Here is a 13883-nt window from a genome sequence, read left to right as displayed (position 1 = left end):
TTTGTTTTTATCCTCAAGGTAAAGTCTCCCTCCCAGGCCCACAAAAGGTTCTCAAAGCCATCTTTGTGACAGAAAAGAATATTTGATAAACATTCTTTGTTTCATGATTAAACTTGAGCTAAACATAACTTCTAATTATCTTATCCATAACCCTAGACATCTCAAGATAATAGTTACATTAGTAAAGGGATTTGAAAAGGAGAATACATTTCAGAAAGGTGATCATAATGGCAAACCTCAAATCATCCAGCAATACTTCTACTCTTTATGCTCCCCAAGAACACAGGTCAGAAAAATGTCAGCAGTGGAAAATTGATTAAATATGAGGGTATCCCCAAAAATATTATTCTGTTATGTCTACTATGGTTATTTCCTAATGTTTTAGTTTTGTGGCTTAAATATAAAGAAAGGGTCACAGAGAAAATAGCAAGATACTTATATTTGTAAAGTACAATGGCTCATTGAGGTATGGCTAAAAAGTTTTTCACCCTTTCTGAATACTAGTAAGAATGATGAGAAGCCCTTGATCAGAATGAATTTAACTTTGACAGAGGAAAGGAAAGAAAGCAAGCAGAAGCCAGAATTATTGGTAAAGTCTAACATATCAATCGGATTCTTGTGATATCCTAGTGCATACCAACTTGATATGTGAGAAACATAATCTGTCTTGGTACAGAAAAAGCAACTCCTTGAATTATGTTACTACATTTTAAAAAAGAGAAGAACTCAGGCCAGGTACAGTGGCTCACCTGAGGTCAGGAGTTCGAGACCAGCCCGACCAACATGGTAATACCCTGTGTCTACTAAAAATACAAAAATTAGTTGGGTGTGGTGGCGGGTGCCTGTAATCTCAGCTACTGAGGAGGCTAAGGAAGGAGACTCGCTTGAACCTGCAAGGCAGAGGTTGCAGTGAGCCGAAATTGCGCCATTGCACTCCGTCCTGGGCGACAAGAGTGAAACTCCATCTCAAAAAAAAAAAAAAAAAGAATGAATACACTGGTTAAGTACATATATGATGAGGCCTGGCATGGTGGTTCACACCTATAATCCCAATACTTTGGAAGCCAAAACAGGAGGACTATTTGAGGCTAAGAGTTTAAGACCAAGCTGGATAACACGGTGAGACCGATCTCTACAAAACATTTTTAAAGTAGCAGGGTGTGAAGGCTGGGTGCGGTGGCTCACACTTGAAATCCCAGCACTTTGGGAGGCCGAGGCTGGTGAAGTCAGGAGTTCGAGACCAGCCTGGCCAACATGGTGAAACCCTACCTCTACTAAAAAATACAAAAATTAGCCGGGCATGGTGGCAGGCACCTGTAATCCCAGCTGCTCGGGAGGCTGAGGCAGGAGAATTGCTTGGACCTGGGAGACAGAGGTTGCAGTGAGCGGAGATCATGCCATTGCACTCCAGCCTGGGGGACAAGAGCGAGACTTCATCTCAAAAAAAAAAAAAACAAAAGTAGCAGGGTGTGGTGGGGCACACCTGTGGTCCTAGCTTACTCAAGAGGCTAAGGCAGAAGGATCACTTGAGCCCAGGAGGTCGAGGCTGCAGTGAACCATGATCAGCCAACTGCACTCCAGCCTGGGTGACAGAGCATGACCCTGTCTCAAAAAAAGAAAAGAAAAGAATATATATGCCCACTGGCCAAAGTCTGCAAGAGTTACATTCATAAATATGCTACATTACTAAAATTAGACACCACTAGTATAAATGTGAATATAACATAATTCTGAGCATGATATATAAACCCTGCATAGTATGTGGGAATTGTCTGTATCTTAATCAATTTTAACTGAAATTTTAAAAATAAAAATAGACCAAGCATGGTGGCTCACGCCTGTAATCCTAGTGCTTCAGGAGGCTAAAGCAGGAGGATCGCTTGAGGTCAGGAGATCAAGACTAGCTTGGGAAACATAGCAAGGCTCTGTCTCCACAAAAAAATAAAAAAGTTAGCTGAGCATGGTGGTTCCTGTCTGTAGTCTCAGCTGCTCAGGAGGATGAGGCAGGAAGATTACTTGAGTCCAAAAGTGCAAGTCCAGCCTATGCACCATAGCAAGACCCCATCTCTAAAAACTAAAAGCAATTTGTATTTTGTTGATTTAAGGGAAAAAGTTTTTAGGACTTACTTATCTCCCATATAGGATATCTCATCTTTAGTCTAAATAGGGGTGTCCAATCTTTTGGCTTCCCTGGACCACACTGGAAGAAGAATTGTCTTGGGCCACACATAAAATACACTAATGAGAGCTGATGAGCTTTAAAAAAAAAAAAAAAAAAAAAGGCAAGTTTACAAATTGGTATTGGGCCAGATTCAAAGTTGTCCTGGGTGGGTTGGACAAGGTTGCTCTAAATTAAGTAGCAGACTTAAACCTGCTATGCCTCAGTGAAAAAATGGAGTCTTTGGCCGGGCGCGGTGCTCATGCTTGTAATCCCAGCACTTTGGGAGGCCGAGGCGGGCGGATCACGAGGTCAGGAGATCGAGACCACGGTGAAACACTGTCTCTACTAAAAATACAAAAAAATTAGCCGGGCGTGGTGGCGGGCGCCTGTAGTCCCAGCTACTCGGAGAGGCTGAGGCGGGAGAATGGCGTGAACCCGGGAGGCGGAGCTTGCAGTGAGCAGAGATCGTGCCACTGCACTCCAGCCTGGGGGACAGAGCGAGACTCCGTCTCAAAAAAAAGGATCTTTATATGAAAAACCCCAGGTTACCAGGCATGGTGATGGGAGGCTGAGGCAGGAGGATCGCTTGAGCCTGGGAAGCAGAGATTGCAGTGAGCCAAGATCATTCCATTGCATTCCAGCCTGGGTGACAGAGCGAAACTGTCTCAAAACAAAACAAACAAACAAACAAACAAAACACACAGGGTCCTCCAGGATTTCCCTATTTTTTTTTGGACAGAGCTTCCCTCTTGTTGCCCATGCTGGGGTGCAAGGGCGTGATCTCGGCTCACTGCAACCTCCGCCTCCCAGGTTCAAACGATTCTCCTGCCTCAGCCTCCCCAGCAGCTGGGATTACAGGCACCCGCCAACACGCCCAGATAATTTTTTGTCTTTTTAGTAGAGACAGGGTTACACCATGTTGGCCAGGCTGGTCTCGAATTCCTGACCTCAAGTGATCGACCCACCGCGGCCTCCCAATGTGCTGGGGTTACAGCCATGAGCCACTGCGCCTGGTCAGGATTTCCCTAGTATAGTTAACAGCTACTCCTCAGCAGTAGGGGATCTGAAAGATAAGCATCATGAGATTAATAATCCTTCTGAAGTGCAAGAATTAAAGGAAAGCTCATTCCTTAGTCTCTAGTTAGGTTCCTTCCAAAGCTTATACCACAGAGCAAGGAGGACATTCTTCACTTCAGAAGTCCTGGAAATACTATGCCTAGAGGGCCAATTTCATCTGATCCTCACCTCTCCTCTCCCCAGTTTTTTGTACACCTCCCCTGGTGTAGAGGACACATGCAACTTCCATCCTATGTGCAGTGGACTATATCCTCCTCAATGATGGGTCACAGTTCATTTGTCCATTCTCTATTTGAATCCAAGAACAAAGTTGTGACCTCCTCTCTGCTGCTCTGGAAAAGCACAGCATATCCGGTTTTTGTAAATATTAACAGCAATATGTTGATGGCTCACAGAAATCAGAGAAGTAAAAAGAATGGGAAGTTATCTAGTATGTGAGATCGGTTTCTCCACCTGTCTCTTCTGAACTGTCATCAGAACCACAACCACTTCATTTACAAGAAGCTTCCTAGACATATAAAATTGTCTTTGTGCTGTGCAATGTGGTCAGCACAATGTAGTGGGCTTTAGGTTCAAATCCCAACTCTACTATTTACTAGCTAGCTGTTTAACCTTGGACAAGTTACTTATACTTGCTGGGCCTAGGTTTCATCATCTGTAACAATTTTTGTACCCACTTTTAAGGACTGGTGAGGATGAAATGAGAAAATCTAAATTACAGCCCCAACACAGTGTCTGTCATCCAGCAAGCACTCCATAAACGTTAGTTTTTTTTTTTCTTCTTGAGACAGTCTCATTCTGTCATCCAGAGTGGAGTGCAGTGGCATGATCATAGCTCACTGCAGCCTGGAACTCCTGGGCTCCAGTGATCCTCCTGCCTCAGCTTCCCAAGTAGCTAGGACTACAGGTGCTCACCACCACACCTGGCTAATTTTTAAATTTTTTTGTAGACACAGGGTCTCGCTATGTTGCCCATGATGGTCTCAAATTCCTGGCCTCAAGCAATTCTCCCACCTTGACCTCCCAAAGTGCTGGGATTACATGCGTGAGCCACCTTACCAGGACTACATTAGTTACTATTATTAGACAAACAGTAAAAGACTGTGTAGTTTTCAAAAAGATAATCAGGCCTGGCCAGGCGCAGTGGCTCACTCCTGTAATCCCAGCACTCTGGGAGGCCAAGGTGGGGGGATCACCTGAGGTCAACAGTTCAAGACCAGCCTGGCCAACATGGCAAAACCCCATCTCTATTAAAATTACAAAAAATTAGCTGGGTGCGGTGGCAGGCACCTGTAATCCCAGCTACTCAGGAGGCTGAGGCAGGAGAATTGCTTGAATCCAGGAGATGGAGGTTGCAGTGAGCTGAGATCACACCATTGCACTCTAGCCTGGGTGACAGAGCAACACTCTATCTCCAAAAAAAAAAGATAATCAGGTCTAAACGGTCTACATATAACATAAATATAATTTAAAACTAGGGATGATCCAGCCAGACTTCCTTATATACAATTTGACTCCTGATTTAAGATGTCAGTTAAATATGGGAATTAATTATGTCACAGTATGGGAATACAAAAAAAAATGGGAACACCTCCTCTCAACAATAACCTAGGTTTATTTCATTTTAACCTTCCTACTCAAGATGCTTTTCACAATAAACCCTAAAGGTAAACTCTGTCCTCCCATCCAGAGCTAGTAAGAACAGTAAAGCAAAGGAGGATATCTCCCTTTGAACTAATAGGATTTTTGCCAAATGAGAAAAGAAATCAGCCAGTGCCCAACCCCTAGAGTAGCAGATGACTCTCATACCAGGAAGTACATTCATGCAAGCATCCAGCCCAGTCCCAGCTGTACATAAATGGATCTTTTAAGAGCTCCTATGTTTCATTTATAAGAGTAAGGGACATTGCCCTATAAGCTTGAAGCAATAAAGCCCTCCCCACAGGGCCGAATAGGTTGCTTTTCTCCCAGTTCCAATCAAAGAGCTGCTACTCTGTGGGCCTGTGACATGGTTTAATAGAAAAAGGCTGACAACACCGGGAGCAGTGGCTCGCGTAATCCCAGCACTTTGGGAGGCCGAGATGAGCGGATCACGAGGTCAAGAGATCGAGACCACCCTGGCTAACACGGTGAAACCCTGTCTCTACTAAAAATACAAAAAATTAGCCAGGCGTGGTGGCGGGCGCCTGTAGTCCCGCCTACTCGGGAGGCTGAGGCAGGAGAATGGCATGAACCCGGGAGGCGGAGGTTGCAGTGAGCCGAGATCGCGCCACTGCACTCCAGTCTGGGTGACAGAGCGAGACTCCGTTCCCCCCCAAAAAAAAAAAGAAAAAGGCTGACAATGCACAAAGTGTTGAAATAAATATTATATATTTCAACACTGTTACAGGTGTCCTCCCTGACCAATTCTAACCTTCCAGCCTCTGAGGCTACCCCCCAGGACAACAAGACACATTAACACCCTCCAGCTGGATACTGCAGTGGTCCCTGCAGCTCTTCAGTTCATTCTTCCCATGTAGTACACCAAAATCTCACAAATGGGAGGTTTCTAAGTTGGGGTGGGGGGGATGAGAGAAGATTTCAAATGTTTATCTTGACTAAACAGCAAAGGCAAATTCTATAGTAAAAATCACACCACTACATTTTAGCTTTGTAATTGTGAACATCATGAAGGATATTTTAACTCTACACATCTCTGGATTACCCACCACACTCTAATACAGAGGTTCTCATCAGGGGCAATTCTGCCCCGTAGGGGACATTTAGTAATCTCTGAAGGTATGTGCTACTGGCACCTAGTAAGCAGAAGCCAAAGATGCTGCTAGGCATCCTTCAACACATAGGACAGCTCCCCCCCCGCCACAACAAAGATATTATCTGGCCCACATATCAACAGTGCCAAGGCTGAGAAACCCTGTTCTAATGTAAAAGCTGTCCCATTCCTGCCCCACACCTTGGGAAAGTTCCAAGTTTTCACTGTTCCCAGTTCCTGACACTGCAAATGAGGATGCTTTGGCTTTTGTATCTAAAAACCTCATTTCCCTGGCTAAGCCATCTTCCTCCACCAATAAGAGTTCCACGTAGGCTGGGAGAGGTGGCTCATGCCTATAACCTCAGCAGGATCACTTGAGGCCAGGAATTCAAGACTGGCCTGTGCAACATAGTGAGACCCCATCTCTACATTAACAAAAAAAAATTCGCCGGGCGCGGTGGCTCACGCTTGTAATCCCAGCACTTTGGGAGGCCGAGGCGGGCGGATCACGAGGTCAGGAGATCGAGACCATGGTGAAACCCCGTCTCTACTAAAAATACAAAAAATTAGCCGGGCGTGGTGGCGGGCGCCTGTAGTCCCAGCTACTCGGAGAGGCTGAGGCAGGAGAATGGCGTGAACCCGGGAGACAGAGCTTGCAGTGAGCCGAGATTGCGCCACTGCACTCCAGACTGGGCGACAGAGCGAGACTCCGTCTCAAAAAAAAAAAAAAAAAAAATTCCAGGCCGGGCGCGGTGGCTCACGCTTGTAATCCCAGCACTTTGGGAGGCCGAAGAGATCGAGACCATGGTGAAACCCTCTACTAAAAATACAAAAAATTACCGGGTGGTGGCGGGCCTGTATCCCAGTACCGGGAGGGACTCCGTCTCAAAAAAAAAAAAAATTCCAAGTACCAAGCCACAGAATAAATATGCCCTCTTCTCCAATCACGATAACCCATTCTGAGTGCCCTGGTAACAAGCTTCCCTTGAACTCTGACTTGGACAAACTATATCATATACGGACTGAGGCTCAAAATATCCATCCTCTCCTTAACTACCTTCCCTAGTCAGGACTCCAAGTGAGGCAGAACAAAGATAATGAAAGAAGGAAGATTATACTAAGGGGGCTACTCAAACAAAACTGTCACATCCAGGCTGTTCAGAAGAATTCAAAGATGACTGTTCTCTGTCCTTATTTCTACTACATTATGTCGGTTCCACAGCATCAGTTGGATATAAGTTCCACCATTATATCTCCAGCACCTAATTTAGTACTAAGTATACAAAAGAACCAAAGGAAATATTTGTTGAGTCCATGAACTGAAGAAATGAATGAGTAAATCTACCTTTTCTGCCACTTCCAGCTTACTCATCCAATGAAGGTCATGGGCTTTGCTCTTACTATTTTCAGAGAACAAAAAAAAAAACTCAGTTTCATTCTTCACAGAGATAAAAATTTCAAGAGAGAAGAAAGGCCTCAAATCTTGACGTACTTAAATAGCCATTCCTTGAAGAAAATAAGGCCTGAAAATAGGGAAGTACTGATAATGTAAAAAGCCAATAAATTAGCTAGGCGTGGTGGCATATGCCTGTAGTGCCAGGTTCTCTGGAGGCTGAGGTGGGAGGATTATTTGAGTCCAGGACCTGGAGGCTGCAGTGGGCTATGATTGCACCACTGTTCTCAACCAAACAAAAAAATAAATAAATGTAAGCTCTGAATTGATAAAATGTTCTGCTTGGTTTAACTGAACACTCGAGACATATAATAGGTTTTTATATATTTGTTAATTAAAGAAACTACAGGTTAAGTTTTCTGCCACATTTCCAGTCACTTTACTCTCAGAAGACCGGGAATGCCTCTGAAATTGCAGGACACTAAAAGCCACAGACCAGAGGTTATATTAAGGTTATTTCCCTCTTTCAGCTCTGATTGTTTCTTAGAATTTTTTTTTTTTTTTTTTGAGACAGTGTGGCTCTGTTGCCCAGGCTGGGGTGCAGTGGCATAATCTCTGCTCACTGCAACCTCCATCTCCCCGGTTCAAGCAATTCTCCTGCCTCAGCCTCCCAAGTAGCTGGGATTACAGGCGCCCGCTATCACACCCAGCTAATTTTCATATTTTTAGTACAGACAGGGTTTCACCATGTTGGTCAGGCTGGTCTTGAACTCCTGACTTCAGGTGATCCGCCCGCCTCAGCCTCCCAAAGTGCTGGGATTGCAGGCTGAGCCACCGTGCCTGGCCAGAATTTAAACTCTAACAATTAAGGACTCTACCCTTTCCACCCCCAAAAATGAGCTAAGCAGGCAGGTTAAGGACCCCATTCATGAGGCAGGTTACAGAGTCCAACCTCAAAAGACTAAAAGTAGGAAGACCATCTATCTCTTAAAAATTTCTTCCCTTCTTTGGTAAATTTCTGGCAAGATTACAGTATTTTAGTCTGCAAAATGCCCCCATAATAACTGTTCTCTTTAACGAGGAGAAAAGACAAAACACTAAGCCAATGCTACTTTTACTGCTAGTGACAGTGTCTTCAAAGTATCAGATATCTTCAAAGATGGGCTTTTTTTTGTTTTGCACGATTTTTTAAATTTCAAAATTAGGCAGACTGACAATAACAAGCTGGTGAAAAATAGTCCTACTGACCCACATGAGATAATACTGAGAAACTATTCATCTTGGGCTATATATAAGGCATATGAGGACACCAACATCCTAAGAAACAAACCAAGAAGATTATTTGCCCCAGGAATTATCTCAAATTTTATATTTGGCATTATTGCTGCTATTGATACATCTCACACGTCAAACATCATTATCAATGACTAATTTCTATACTGTTTTAGCAGTAAAAATAGCAGTTTGGTGCTTGACCTCTTTAGTGGTGACAAGAAAGGTCAACAGCAGGAAGACACTGTCAGTAACCCTAACAAGCTTTGTTTCTCTCCTAGTAATACTTGATTCCAGAGCCACAAGACTACAAGATGAACCTTTCATTCTAGACTGGCTCTGGGGTCGGCCCATACAGCTCTCTTTACACCTCAGATTTTTTCTTTCATCGAGAAGCTTGAAATATTAAGAAATATATTTTTCTGACAGAAAAATGCACCCATTTTATAAGAAGGCCATGAAAAGTTTGCTTCATTCAGCTCCCAAGTCAATCATGTATCAAATGAAATCACTATTTTCTCAAAATCAGCTTTTCTTTTAAAAGTCGAAAGACTCAAGAGTAGTTATTTCTCTTTTAACCCCCAACAGGGAAAATCAACTTGCTGTTCTGTCAAGTGCCAATTCAGGTAAGCAAAGGCTGAAAAAAGGGGAACTTAAAATCAGCATCAAATCAACCCCATCAGACAGCAACTTAAAGGAACTAATCAAGGGCAAGAAAAAGGATGCTGACATCAGATGGACTTGTTTTTACTGTTTCCAGAATATCAAAAACCCCAACAGCCACAGTGAGAAGAGCAATGATGCTATCTTCCTAGTGATGATGCCACTTTCACACAATCATAAGTGTCTATCTGCTCCCATACTGCATCTTTAATCTAGGGATCTTCATCTAGGTGGGAGGGGTTTTTGCCTGGAAAATAAATAGTGAAAAGATGATTTAAATGACAGGCTTAGGTAGTTTTCAGAATAGTCCAAATAATCTTAAAATGTTATCTTTCAAGGCTTAGCACGGTGGCTTATGCCTGTAACCCCAGCACTTTGGGAGGCTGAGTTCGAGTTCGAGACCAGCCTGACTAACATGGCGAAACCCCTTCTCTACTAAAAACACAAAAATTAGCCAGGCATGGTGGCGCATGCCTGTAATTCCAGCTACTGGAGGGCTGAGGCAGGAGAATCGCTTGAACCTGGGAGGTGAGGGTTGCAGTGAGTCAAGATGGTGCCACTGTACTCCAGCCTGGGCAACAGACGGAGACTCCATCTCAAAAAACAACAACAACAAAAAAAACAAAAAAAAAACAAAACTTTATCTTTCAAAATCTAAAATCCTGTGGTCCTGGGGTCATAGGCGGGGCACGGTGGCTCATGCCTGTAATCTCAGTACTTTGGGAGGCTAAGGTAGCAGGTCACTTGAGCCCAGGAGTTCAAGACCAGCCTGTGCAAAGTGGCAAAACCCCACCTCTACAAAAATTACAAAAAATTAGCCGGGTGTGGTGGTGCGTGTCTGTGGTCCCAGCTACTCAGGGGGCTGAGGTGGGAGGATCACTTGAGCCAAAGAGGTCGGGGCTGCAATGAGCTATGATGGGGCCACTGCAATCCAGCCTGGGAATCGGAGTGGGACCCTGTCTCAAAAAAAAGAAAGAGAAAAGAAAAGAGAGAAGAAAAGAGAAGAGAAAAAAAAGAAAAGAAGACCAGGCATGGTGGCTCACACCTGTAAACCCTGCACTTTGGGAGGCTGAGGTGGGTAGATCACCTGAGGTCAGGAATTCGAGACCAGCCTGGCCAACACGATGAAACCCCGTTTCTACTAAAAATAAAATAATTAGCCGGATGCGGTGGTGGGCTCCTGTAATCCCAGCTACTTGGGAGGCTGAGGCAGGCGACTCGCTTGAACCCTGGAGGCAGAGGTTGCAGTGAGACAAGATCACACCACTCCAGCCTGGGCGACAAGAGCAAAACTCCATCTCAAAAAAAAAAAAAAGAAAGAAAAAAAAAGAGAAGAAAGAAAAATAAAATTCTGTGGCCAACTGTTGCCCCTAACCAAATCCAGTGTGCAACAAAATGCCTGGGGACATAGCACACAGTCCATCACTATATGTTACAGGAGAAATATCCTAGGATTATCAAGTGAAAAGAAAGAAAAAAAAAATCTGGGCACATGACTTTGCAGGGAACAGAGGAAAAGCTTACCAATTTCCAAGAAGACTAAGAGGGGAGACGTTCTTTTATGGATTAAAGAGTAAGTCATATAATAACAAACTGTACTATTCTAATTAGTTGATTCTGCAGAAGGTAGTATCTCCAGCACCCTTAGTCAAATAACAAGCTTCCCACAGGGGCTGCCCTTAGGCTAGAATCACCACCAAGGACCGAGTTCACCAATCTCAGTCTGTAAATCAGTCCCTACCCCCAACACACAAATCCATCTAATAGTTAAATCTTCCTCACCCCTTCCTCTTCGTCCATTTCTCAGAATCTACCCTTCTTCACAAGCTCACTTGCTGAGGTGTTCTGCAATATAGAAACTGTCATAATAACTATACCAAAGTAGGACCCCAAGAAGCTACTCGTGACACAAAAGATCTCTAGTCTCCCTGACAGCTCTCTATGCTGAGGGAATTTGCTCACTGATATAGAGTGTACTCCGCTGGTAGATAACTGAGTTTGCTTCTCTATGACCTCTAGCTCAAGGGAAAACAAAACGAAACCAGACAGGAAGACAGAGATGTTCTGGAGGAGGGACTGGGATACATGAGTCAACTGAAGTTGACTACTTCCAGTTGACAAGTTTACAAAAAAAAAAAAGTCCAACGAAAGGTCTCTCGGACCACATGGTTGGCAAGATCCAAGCTTGCCCAGAAGGCTTCAGAAAATGAAACAAAATCTGATTAAAATGGACATTTCAAAACAACAAGACACGCAGCAGCAAACGCACAGCTGCCATTTCCCGGCCACTTCCTGCGGGAGGTTGGGGGAGGGGCTGTTTGTGTACAGATGGAGGTGGAAGCTATCCCCTCCGTCGTCCCCCAAAGCAGACAAATCTCTCACTCCAATAAACCCTACAAACGACAACTGCTATTGGCATTGCCTTCTCCTGAAAACTGGGAACACCGGGAAAGAAAGGGATGATGCGGTATCATCTTTCTGCCACGGAAGCGGGGATCCCCTCAGTGAGGAATCTCTTTGGAAAAAGGAATTCCTCTTTATTCTTCCCTTCTGCCCCTCGGCCCAGCTCAAATTCGAAAGCTTCAGCGGAAGCCCTATCAACCTCCATCCCCGGAGTGGGGGATTCTCCCGGGACGCGAGGGCCCCGAGCCAAATGCAGCACCACCCTCAGCAAGGAAGGCCCTCTCCTGATCTCCACGCTCAAGAGAATGGGTGCACTCCCCAAGGGAGACACCCTCAGACCCCTGGAAACCCCTTCCGGCCTCCACTCACCGCAGTCAAAACGCCCAGCTCCCCGCAAACGGAGCGTTTAACCCGCCAAGGGAACCCCTTCACCCACCCCTCGCGCTCAGGCAATCCCCACCCCCACCCGAGGAGGTGGAGCCCCTCCCGGGGATTCCACCCCAAGTCCCCCACAGGAGTCATCTCCACCAGCCAGGCGGCTTCTCCGCCTCCTCACTGTCGCCAGGAGCCCCTACAGCTCCTCCTGCCCCCGCGGCCCCGTCCGGGGTCCTCAGCAGCCCCACCAGCCCTGTTCTCTTCCCAGACCCCAGGGCAAGGAGACCCTCGCCTCGGGTTGGATCCTCGCAGAAAATAAGCTCCCGTCGGCTTCCCGCCCCGGCAAGGCTCAAGCCGGCTCTGGAGCCTCTGTTCCCCGAGGGAAGCCTCGGATGAAAGCGGGGCTCCCTCGCTCTCAGGCCCCTGGCCACAGACCCCACAAACCTGAGGCAGCGGCGTCCAGCCGGGCTCGGGGCTCGTCTCTCCCCGGGGTACAGGCGGTTCACATGGCCGCGCTCCGGGCGCCAGAAAGGGTGGAGACGCCCGCTGGGGAGGGGGTCTGGGGTCCGGGGTCCGGGGTCCGGGAGGGGGGAGGGGGACGCGGCTCAACCGCGGGGCCCGAGAGGATCCAACATGGCCGGCGGGGGAGGAGTGAGTCGGAGCCGGAGGGGGCGGAGAAGCCTCGGCCGGGAGAGACTCTCCCCACGCGGCCTCCGCCACAGGGTCCTAAAGCCCGCCATCCTCTTTCCGACCCGGATCTGGGTCCTAGCGCCGCTGTGTCTCCTGCAACCCTGGCCACCTTGCCCACCTGGCAGCTCCCTCTGCACCCGCATCTCATGGCGGCAGTAGTCCTGCTTCACACAGGGCAAACTGAAAGGCATGCCACAGTCCCAAGGCTAACCTAAAAGACTAGACCAAACGTCTAGGTCCAAAGGCATGTGCCACTTCTCTAACAGGCTAGTAGGGGGTGAGAGTCAGGGGAATTTCGGGGGCAGTTATTTCCCAGGTAGGGTAATGGAAACGTGGAAATAGAAAGGTTAGTCACTCAGGGCGCGATTCAGTAAAGGGATGGGGAGAGGCAAGAGTCGGTCACCCACTCACCTCTGTCCCTTCAGTGCAGCCTGGTCCTGCCTGGATCACCACTTTCCTGGTGACATCTGCAGGGCCCTGGTCACCAGAAAGGAAAGATTCCTGTGCGTGGGGGAAAGAAGGTTCGGTTCTGGAACCAGACAGCAAAGACCTGAGTGTGGCCTAAATGCAGTCAGAGAAGTAAAGGATAAGCTGAAAACTAATCAGCAAAAAGATGCCACAAATGTCCACCCATTCTATGGTTCTGGGAATTTTTTTCTGACAGGGCTACATAACTGTGTGAAAACTCAGAAAAGTAAAATCTAGCAGAGGACTAGAGTTTGGCTGTCACCTAAAATGTCTACTGCAGGGCACCAGGATGAAGAACAGTGTCACATGATGTTAGAGCTTAGAGAATTTCTAGTTCAGGCGGGACGAGGTGGCTCACGCCTGTAATCCCAGCACTTTGGGAGGCTGAGGCAGGTGGATCATGATGTCAGGAGTTCAAGACCAGCCTGACCAACATGATGAAACCCGGTCTCTACTAAAAATACAAAAATTAGCTGGGTGTGGTGGCGTGCCCCTGTAATTTCAGCTACTCAGGAGGCCGAGGCAAGAGAATCACTTGAACCCGGGAGGTGGAGGTTGCAGTGAACTGAGATCGCGCCATTGCACTCCAGCCTGGGTGACAGAGGGAGACTCCATCTCAAAAAAAAAAA

General features: G+C 46.4%; 1 protein-coding gene across 5 annotated transcripts in view; it reads right to left on the bottom strand.

Moving 5' to 3' along the window:
- The window catches only part of BAZ2A (bromodomain adjacent to zinc finger domain 2A), a 38928-nt gene that overhangs the window by 20140 nt on the left and 4905 nt on the right, over positions 1–13883 (bottom strand). Inside the window, exon 2 of one of the 5 annotated variants that reach the window (XM_032173348.1) lies at positions 13198–13287. The exons of 3 other annotated variants lie outside the window; for them this stretch is intronic. The gene's annotated coding sequence lies outside the window, so the exon portion shown is untranslated. Of the gene's footprint in view, positions 1–12540; positions 12744–13197; positions 13288–13883 lie in introns of those variants that run through there. One more of the 5 variants, XM_032173347.2, reaches the window with a different exon arrangement.

This window comes from Hylobates moloch, unplaced genomic scaffold (genome assembly GCF_009828535.3).
Source record: "Hylobates moloch isolate HMO894 unplaced genomic scaffold, HMol_V3 SCAFFOLD_13, whole genome shotgun sequence".
Lineage (NCBI taxonomy): Eukaryota > Metazoa > Chordata > Mammalia > Primates > Hylobatidae > Hylobates > Hylobates moloch.
This window is presented reverse-complemented; position numbering and strand designations above follow the sequence as displayed.